Raw genomic sequence first — 10,794 nt, 5'->3', positions numbered from 1 at the left:
AGTCACCTGCCAGTGGGAACCCATCTTTGGCGGTGTATCCTTAGGCTACATCACGTCTTGTCCTTGCTCCTGAGCAGTCATCTCAATCCCACAGCTCTGCAGCAACGGTGTCTGTCCTGCTTCCCACCTTACCTCAGACACAGACAGCAGAGCTAGCCAACTGTGGACTAAATCGCAAGCCAGTATTACCCTTTCCTCTTTGTAAGGTGTTTATATCAAGAATTTTGCCACAGCAGTTGAGAGCCAATGCACAGACTGCATCTGAATTTCTGCTCTTTAACAGCAATTCGGCACTGTAGGATAATGCTCTTGTACCCTGTAAAGATTTACCACTTGTAATGGTTTAATAAAATGCTAATTGGCCAGTAGCCAGGCAGGAAGTACAGGCGGGGTGGCCAGACTAGGAGAATTCTGGGAAGAGGAAAGGCTCAGTCTGCAGTCGCCACCCAGACACAGAGGAAGCAAGATGAGAATGCTGCACTGAGAAAAGGTACCAAGCCCTGTGGCTAATCATAGATAAGAATTATGGGTTAATTTAATTTGTAAGAGCTAGTTAATAATAATCCTGAGCTAATAGACCAAACAGTTGATAATATAAACTTCTGTGTATTTTGTTGGGACTGAATGGCTGTGAGACTTGTCAGGACAGAAACGTCTGTCTACAATTCAGTAGAAGATGTAGCCAGGCATGGTGGCACATATCTAAAATTGCTATCCTAGATATATGCAAGCAGGATTAGGAGTTCAAGCCCAGGCTTAACTACATAGGGAGTCTGAGTTCATGAAATCCTGTCTCAGAACAGCAAACAAGTGAGCAACTTGTGTGTCTTGAGGTGATGAAATAAATGGACCAAGCAGAAATAGAAATGTGGAGAATATAATTATTGTTTCTGGTAAGTATAGTATTTTTCTGCAAGGTGGTTTTTTAAAACATTGAATATTTTATCATGTGGCTTTTTGTTTCCTACTACATTATGGCTTTTAAAAGCATTGCTGCTTTTCTAAGCAACATTGATTCTACCCTGCGACAGTCAAGCAGAATATAATCACAGCGGCCTGTCAATCGCTGCACGTGGTGTCCAGTCCTGGCTGCTGCTGCTGCTGCTGCTTCTGGAGACCCAAATGTGAGAACAGGGCGATCTCACAGATGATCCTTTACAGAATGTTGATTAATGACTCTTACAGTCTTTCTTGCTATAAGAAACTTGTGACCTCTAATAAAAGTCCAGACAAGTTCATAACCTCTGTAAGCAAATCATATTACAATGCTTCTCTGAAATCAGAGCTGGTGAAACCCACAGAGCTGAGTCAGCCACATCTGTGCTCAGGGTGAAAAATTAACAATATTCCCAGAAATGTAGCCAGGGCTGTGTGTGAGTGTGTACATGTGTATATGTGATTGTGTGTGTATGCATGTGTGTATGAATGTGTATGTGGGTTCACATGTGTGTATGTGAGCATGTGTGTGTGTGTTTGCACATGTTTGTGGGTGGTGTTTCCTTCCTGACCACCTTCTAACTCTGGGTTATAATTTAGTTGCTGTGATTTTGTTCACTGAGATCCAACAACACTCTTGCAATCAAATGGCAAAATGAGTCATCACCAAAGACAGGGGAGAGATGATCTTGACCCCTGTTGCCCTCTCCCTCTGTCCTGACAACCTCTAGGTTGCTTTGTGTTCTTATTCCATGTCACTTGCCATCTTGTAACACACTGTCATCGTCTTACTCTTTGGTGCTCAAAGTTATGGCAAGGCTTCATGTAGCCCAGGCTATCCAGCACTATGGCATCACAGCTGACCTTGAACTCCTGATCCTCTGAGAACTGGAGTCACAGGTATGGATCCATCTCCTAAAAAATCATTGCTAGGATGAAGGCCAGGGCATCAAATCGTCCATTGGTATCTCTGAGCGTTTTGGACAAAGCCTTAGCATCCAGGGAGTGCTTGGTAAATAGCTACGGCTGTATGAGAACACCGGTGGAAAATGCTCTCCCACTGTTACAACTCAAGGTTCTCAGTGGCTTTTGTGTACAGCAAATGTTCACACTGAGATTTTAAATATCGGGTGACCTGGATTTTCATGTATTTTAAAGTTCCATTAGGAAATAAAGTTTCTCTTTGCAGACTGAAATGGCATTACCAGCTCACTGAGGTTAAGTAAGCTTGAAGACTGGAGTTCGGACACCTGGCACCCATGTAAGGTGGGGTGGGTGGGGTCGGTATGCTGTCCAGCTGCAATACAATTCCCAGGAGGCAGAGACAGGGAATTCCCCAGTGCAACCCGGCTAGCTGGACCAGCTGTATCAGTGTGCTCTAGGCTCACCAGAGACCCCGTCTCAAAGAATAAAGTGGAAGGCAGATGGGAGAAGATTCTTAACACAAGCACTTGTGTAACACATGTGTACACATGGAAGATGGAGAGAGAAGCATAAAATAAATGATAAAACAATACCTTCTTGTGGATGGTGTTTCTCGGAGCTCTTCATAACCTCTGTGATCACCTCTAAGAAAGGACCAGCTAGATCCGGTTTCTCTGAAGATGAAGCAAACAAGAAACAAGCAAACAAAACCGTTTTCCACTTGGAACACGGGTGCAGGGAGAGGGGCTGGGAGGCATGTGGAGGACCCTCTACTGTGTAGGAAGGAAACAGAGAGGTCCCTGCTCTCCCGAGAGACGACGAGAATAGTTAGGAGGGCAGGTGAAGATGAAAAAGACATTATCTAGTGCTTCCAGAATCCGGGACTGAGTCCTGACTGGTCCGGGGGACTCAGACGGGGAAAATGAGAGGAGGGTTGGACTGCGGACCTCAGCATAGAGGCAGACACTGAAGGCAGAGGGACCAGAAGAGTGCGGCCCTGGGAGTGAATCATGGGAGGGCAATGCCCAGACCACATAAAACCAAAACCTTTCCCAGCCTCTGTAATCATCGCCCCAGCATGTCAGAATCTGGTCAACAACTGAAGTTGGCCTCCTAAGCTCCACACAAGCACCATGGCACACACACAGGAGCACACAATCGTTAAATTGAACCTAACAGGGCTGCTGAGAATAACGCCGGGAAAGGGTCAGAGTCTAAGTTTAGTAGAATTCATATTTATTGATCCTCATACCTGCCAGGTTCTGTCTCTGCGCTGGAGGGATGACAATGACTTCCCTGGCTTGAGAAGCACTGGGTCCCCTATTCCTTCTGTTGCTACTTCTCTTTGCTCTGTTGGGTTTATGTGACCCTAGTGGCATTCCCGCTTGGAAGCCTGTCTCTAATAAGGCGATCCGGGCAATGCTGGGGGTCCAGGGATGGGCTCTTGGACCTGCTCAGAGCTTTGTTCACACTGCACATCCCAGTAGGCAAAGCGGGTTAAGGGCCAGAAAGGGGAGGACTGCATTTGTAAACAATTATAATTAAAAATTAGACCAGTCTGTCCTTAACGGGAATTAAGCATATCGGGAGGCTGCCCATTCTAAACTGTGTTTTTTTGTCACCGCGGTCTGTAAAGTCTTCGTCCCTTATCTCTCCTGTTCAAGTATCTAATTAACTGTCTCACCTCCAGCACAAGGGAAAACAAAGGCCTTTGTCAGGAGCAAACATCTTCTTTTCTCGGGGATCATTATCTGAGGCTCCTATCCAGTTGTATCAACAAAATAATTATGCCGCAAGTTTATTTGTGATCTGAAGCGTGAATCTAACTAATAGTAATCAATAAAAACCAGGAGTCAGATATCGGGGTAAAAACCTGGAAGATCCCACTTGCCTCCTTCCTTCGTCCAAAAGGGCGGAGATCCTGTCTACACTGCACCTTATCACTTCCTGTCTCCACCTGCCGAGCGCTGTTTCTAAGGTTCACTAGTAGCGGGCTAGCTCTGCCCTCTGATCTCCAGGCAAGCTTTGTTTGTCAGAACACAAGTACAAGATCACACAACAGTGATCCGCTTTCCATCCCGTACTGCACTGTGGTGACCACATCCTAAAGCTGGAACGAAGGAATTCCAACCCAATACAGGAAGGTTTGTGAGGAATCTTCGATTATTCCTGTGCGCAGATTTCATGTTTAGTAGATAATTTTATGAAGTCAAACTTTAGTTCCAAGAAAAAGTTTAGCATGTTTCATTACATGTTATGTGTTTATTTGTGTATGTGTGGGTGCACATATGCCATGGTGTGCCTGTGGAGATCAGAGGACAACTCACAGGGTAGGTTCTGCCCTTTCACCATGAGGTCCCAGGTGACCAAAATCAAATCACTAGATGCTCTTATCCCTAAGCCATTTCACAGGCCCAAAAATATTATTTGTAAAAGTAACATTTTTGTTATTTCACTTGGCATTCCTTTAAGCATGTTGACTAACTATTAGAACAAAAAACAAAAACAAAAAGTAGTCCGGCCCTCCCAGATCTTTTTAATGTCTCTGTGGTTGCCCGCTCCCCAGTACCCTACCCCCACCGGGCTCTCCTACCACCAAACAGCCCCCTAGAGAAGAATGAAGCATTGTCACCAAATTCAGAGTCTTAAGATTTCAAAACTATTTTTCTCGCTTGGCAGGAAGGTGGCAGAGGGACACATGACCTATCACGTGCTAACATGACCCAGAACAAAGGCACGGAACACTGTATGCAGTAACGTACGCCTTCCCGTTAATCTGTCTTGGGGAACTTTCACCCCAAGGGATTTGTAGTAAGACATCATGTGACCAGAGACAGGTAAAATTCTTCCTGACTCACTTGCCAAGATACCACAGGCTGATCATTTAACAGGTGTGTATATTGTTTAAAGGGAACTTGTAGGGGTTTCGTGCAGAGCACGGTTTCCGCAGAATAGACATTCGTCACCACAGTACACATATATGCCAGTCTTTCTGTGTATGCACACTTTAGCAACACAGAGCTATCTAGTGTCTATGTATGTGCATCCAGATAAGCACGTCAACCAGTAGGTGTACATACATGCATACATGTGTGTGCTATGTATGTCTACATATACATACGTACATGCTGTCATGTTTAGTTTATGCCATCAGTTTGACCTGGACCATAAGGAGCTGAAGGATTCACTCAAACATTATTCTGGTTGTTTCTATGGGGGCTTGGGAATGAGACTGAGTCTGTATCTGAGTAATTCCTGATCTCTCCTCTCAGTGTGGAGGGGCCACATCTGGTCAGCTGGAAGCCGAGAGAACAGAAGGCCAAGATTGAGGACGCAGTGTGCGGTTTCCTCATGACCCTGCCGCCACGCCTTCTCTCTCCACCACGACAGACTGGAGGTGAAAACAAAGCCCTCCTTAAGTTGCTTTTATCAGCATCGTGTGTTGCGGTGACGAAGACACGCAGCTTCTGAGGGCTCTACCTCCGCCTCCCATCTTACCACAGGACACTGAAGTTGCAGGTGTGCGCCACCATGCCCAGCTTCTGTAGGTCGTCACACTTGTGTGGCGAGCGTCTTGCTTACTCGCCCACACTCCTACCACTACCAGGCTCTACGTGCAGGCTTTGTGAGTTTGCATGGTGACATGAGCTCTTCTGTTTCCAGAAAGCTTCTGGGGAATGGCGGCCACACGTGGAGTAGTGAGAGCCAAGAGGAGCACTGTTGCTCATCTTGGGGGCCACACATGGAATAGTGAGCACCAAGAGGGGGTGAGACCAAAATTGCTGCAAGGAAAATAACCCAAAATAGCCTCATAATGCTTTTAAAACATATATTGTGTCTGTGCACATGTGCACTCGAGTATGAACATACACACGTGTATGCATGTGTAAGTGCACATGTGGACATGGCAGGAATTCATCCTCACCTTCTATGATTTAGGTCCTGGGAATCGAACTCAGGTTGTCAGGTTTGGTGGCAAGTTCCTTTACCTGCTGAGCCGTCTTGCCAGCTCCAGTTTCCTGAGCCTTAAACCCCATTAATGTTGAGGGCAGAATTGCTGAGCACTCAAGGAAGCTCTGGCTGGGAGTGCCGTGTGCAGGGCAGTCCTCTTTCACTTCAAGGTGGGGGATGCGGGGACGCTCCCAAGAGCATGAAAAACACACGCAACTGAAAACACTAAGCAGATTGGGGTCTGACCGAACTGGAAGAGAGAAATGCTGGCTAACCACTTCTAAATGGTTGAAATGGCTATTCACTAATCAAGTGGTCACCTATCTGTAGGGCAAAGGGGATCAAATGGGCCAGTGGTCCAGGTATAGGGAGGAAAAATAATGACAAAAGGCTCTAAACTACAAAAGTAGCGGATGGGGCTGGAGAGGTGGCTGAGGGGCTAAAAGCACTGACTGCTCTTCCAGAGGACATGGGTTTGGTTCCCAGCATCCTCACAGTGGTTCACATCCCCCAGGAACTCTGGTTCCAGAAGATCTGACGCCCTCTTATGGCCTCCACAGGTACTGCATGCAGAAAATGCCCAAGATGCAGGCAGGCAGGCCCTTGTAAATGTAAAATTAAAAAATAATAATCAATTTCAAAGCTAGTGAATCAGTTTGAGGTCTAGAGTACCATATGGGACTATAATCATTTGAATTTAGAGTCTATGCTTTATTTTTAAATTATCATAAATAGGAACTTTTACTACCTACAAATGACCAGAAAGCAAATTACAGGGGAATCTTTCATCCAAAGGCAGAGAAAGAATCCTTCCCACTGGGCAAAATTTAAAGCGTGAAACCCAAAGCAGAAGTGAGTCTCCTTGTGCTGGGAGCTAGCTCACTCCACACCCTGGCGCTAAGAGGATCCCGAGAAGAGCTGTGCATATCAGCCACAATTGGCGCTGTAATCACACTCCCACACGGCACCTTTGTCTGACAGCACAAGACATAGTGAGATTATCTTCCACAGGGCTAATCCTCTCAGAAATCCGGCAAGCTGTGACTGCTCAGACCATCCTATGAATTCCTTAACACCATCCTATGGATCCACTCACACCATCCTATGGATCTGCTCACACCATCCCATGGATCCCCTCACACCATCCCATGGATCCCCTCACACCACCCTGTGGATCCGCTCACACCATCCTATGGATCTGCTCACACAATCCTATGGATCCCCTCACATCATCCTGTGGACTGTTCACACCATCCCATGGATCCCCTCACACCATCCTGTGGATCCCCTCACACCATCCTATGGATCCGCTCACACCATCCTATGGATCTGCTCACACAATCTTATGGATCCCCTCACACCATCCTGTGGACTGTTCACACCATCCCATGGATCCTCTCACACCATCCATGGATCCCCTCACACCATCCTATGGATCTGCTCACACCATCCTATAGATTTGCTCACACCATCCTATGGATTTCCTCACACTATCCCATGGATCTGCTCATACCATCCTGTGGATTGTTCACACCATCCCACGGATCTGCTCACACTATCCCATAGATCCACTCACACCATCCTATGGATCTGCTCACACCATCCTACGGATCCCCTCACACCATCCTATGGATCCACCATGCTGTCTGCATTCACACTGTGCCTCGGCTTAGGGAAGAAACCTGCCTGTTGATTTCCCTTTTGGACTCAGACGCGGTACTCGACCCCTATGCCTGTCCAGGCTGGTTCCATAACTGGTAGCTTGGCTGTGGTTTAGCTTCTGGTTTGGTTTATCCTAGTGTGTCCTTTTGCAGAACTGAACAGATGTATATTAAGAGTTTTATTTCATTTTTCTTACGTAAGGTAGCACCCTCTGGTGGTTCATCTTTACTGTCAACTTGACTGGGTTTGGAATCACCTGGGAGACACAGCTCTGGGCATGTCTGTGAGTGCAACAGAGGAGACGGATCCTGAGTGAGAGTGGTGCTGCCCCATGCACTGGGGTCTTAGAGCGAATAAAGTGGAAAAAGAACCAACAACATCCCCTGCTGCCGCTCCCTGGTCTGCTCTGGTGGGGGGCATCCTGGCACCATGTTCCCGCCACCATGAACTCTGCCATGGCTTCCTACCCTAGTGGACTTCATTCTCCAAGCAGTGAGTCAAAATGAGTCCTTCAGCAAATTGCTTTTTAAGAAACAGATTGGCTTAGGTGTATGAGTTCATAGAGGTCAGAACCGGAGTTATGGATGGTTATGAGGAATAGAACCCAGGTCCTCTGGAAGAGCAGTTCCTGCTCTTAACCACCGAGCCACCACCAGGTATTTGGTCACAGCAACAAATTTGCTTATTCACTTTTATATAAGTTCATCTTCATTAATATTTTCACTCTGAAATTCCAATGCAAGGCTTAGAAAGGTCAAGCCATGCCCCATTTCACCGAGCCAAGCTGAGGTAACAAGAATACAGGTTTCCAGCCCAGTTAATCTTTCTGTTAATCTTTGCTGTTTTGTTCATAATTTAATTCTCAAATAGGAGTTAACAGGCAAACAAAATGCTTTGATATTTTTACGTCCTGAAAAACTTCTGCTTTTAGGAAGCTATACCCCAGCTCTGCTCGGAGAAGCTGGCGATGGTTGATGGGGACTTGGGGACTTGGTGTGGTGAGGCTTGCATCCCGGAGGTTATTTTTTGAGAGCTGAACACACTTTGAAAGGTTGTCTGCTTCCTTGCCATCCCACACGCCTTCTGCTTAGCCTACTTTGGGCTCCCCAGCTGAGATGCATATTGCCTGCAAAATCCTTACAATGTGATGTAGTCAACGGTTGACATCACTGTCAAAAGCAGAGCAACTGAAGCAGTTTACAGGCTTTTCTCTCTTCATTCTAGACCCAGCCCGAGATTAGATTCTATGCTTTGTTTCTTTGTAATTTTATTTTTATTTTATATGTATGGGTATTTTTCTTGTCCGTACATCACATGTGTGCCTGGTGCCTATGGAGACCAAAAGAGGTGCTGGACTCTCTGGAACAGGAGTTAGGGACAGTTGTGACCATCATGTGAGTGCTAGGAATCAAACCTGAGTCCTGTGGGAGAGCAGCTTGTGCTCTTCAGCACTGAGTCATCTCTCCAGTTCCATGTGCTTACAATTTAAACTTCACTTACTGTTTTAATAATGTTTACATTTATTTATTAGTGTCTCTGTGTATAGAGGTCAGGGGATAGGAGGCAAGAGTCTGCTCTCTTCTCCCACAATGTGGGTCCACGGATCAGACTCTGGTCATCAGGGTTGGCAAGAAGCACCTTTATCCACTGAGCCATCTCCCTGGGCCCAACTTTTGCTTAATCTTGCTTGCTTGTTTGTTTGTTTTTTTGTTTGTTTTCAGACAGGGTTTCTCTGTGTAGCCCTGGCTGTCCTGGAACTCACTCTGAAGACCAGGCTATCCTCAAACTCACAAATCAGCATGCCTCTGTCTCCTAAATGTTTGGATTAAAGGCATGTCCCAATATTCCTGGCTTTGCTCAATCTTAACCCTTGTAAATTACACCTTTAAACAATGTAACTTTGAAAACCACGGAGTCATAAGTACAGTCATTGGGGAAACACGAGAGTGTGACTCTTCACTTAGGATACCTGCATGTCTGTGTTGGGTGTATTCAGTGCTTTTCCTACATTTTTGTCTCTGCCAACAGTAAAATCTAAAGCATGAACTGCCTCTTACCTCTGTTTAATAACCTCACTAACTTTGCTTTATTATGATGCTTGTCCTGAGGGTTTTTTTAAAATGTGGCATTGTTTCCTGGCATAAGGATATACCAATAAGCATGCCACCACCACAGGAATTGGTAGCCAATGAAGAACTCAGATCTCACGTTTATTCCACCAGGGGTAAAGGGATTATAGGAGACGAATACGCCAGTTCCCATCAACTGGTCACAGAATGAAGGCCGCTTACGGGATATCCATTCCCCAGTGCTTCAGACTCACCTTGCGTGCACTGGAAAAGGAGATGCTGGAGACCAGAAACATGTTCAGCAAGGACAGGCCTGTGCCGCTGAATGGAAACTGGGTGGCTACGGCACGAGACAGTGAGGGCGAGAGGATGTGGGCAGAATGCATGTCCACTGCTTCCACACAGCTCATCTGACCTGCAATTCCCTCCAAATTCCGCTTCTAGCTTGAGTCTTGTAAGAGAGAACGTATATTCTTTCCCAAATTTCTAAACTTATATCTATGTATGGCTGATATTGCATATTTTGTTTTATTTATTTATTTATTTATTTATTTATTTATTTATTTATTTTGGTTTTTTGAGACAGGGTTTCTCTGTAGCTTTGGAGCCTGTCCTGGAACTAGCTCTGTAGACCAGGCTGGTCTCGAACTCACAGAGATCCGCCTGCCTCTGCCTCCCAAGTGCTGGGATTAAAGGCGTGCGCCACCACCGCCCGGCTATTTTGTTATTTTTAAAGTGCTCAAGAAAACAACCAACAACCAGCATAACCATCAACCAAATAGAAGTCTCAAACCAAAATTGTAGACTCAAATCTACACATTTTCCCACAATCTTTGCACACTTTTATTGACATTCAAAAGCAGCAGGTTTCCTTGTGACATTTTCATACAGGTTTGTTTTTTGTTGATTCTCCATACACCTCTGTTCTCCCTCAACTCCTTACCCCTCATCCCCACCTCAAATCATTTAAGTAAGATTTCACACAGGCGTTAACCCCATAATAAGGGCTATAGGACTATCAATGATCATGGCCCAGACGATGGGTACTCAGAGCCAGGTGCCTAATTTTGAGGTGGTTTATGGAGAAACGGTGCAAAGTTATAGAGGTGGGAATTCCTGCTTTTCATCTTTCTCAGGATGGGGGTCCCTGGCTTCACATTTAATTCCTCTAGTCTTGGTCTTATCATTGATGAAATAGGTGTGATAAGACTGACCTTACCATTTCACTGTGAAGTTCAGTGACATTTATATA

Source organism: Chionomys nivalis, chromosome 4 (genome assembly GCF_950005125.1).
Source record: "Chionomys nivalis chromosome 4, mChiNiv1.1, whole genome shotgun sequence".
Taxonomy (NCBI): domain Eukaryota; kingdom Metazoa; phylum Chordata; class Mammalia; order Rodentia; family Cricetidae; genus Chionomys; species Chionomys nivalis.
This window is presented reverse-complemented; position numbering follows the sequence as displayed.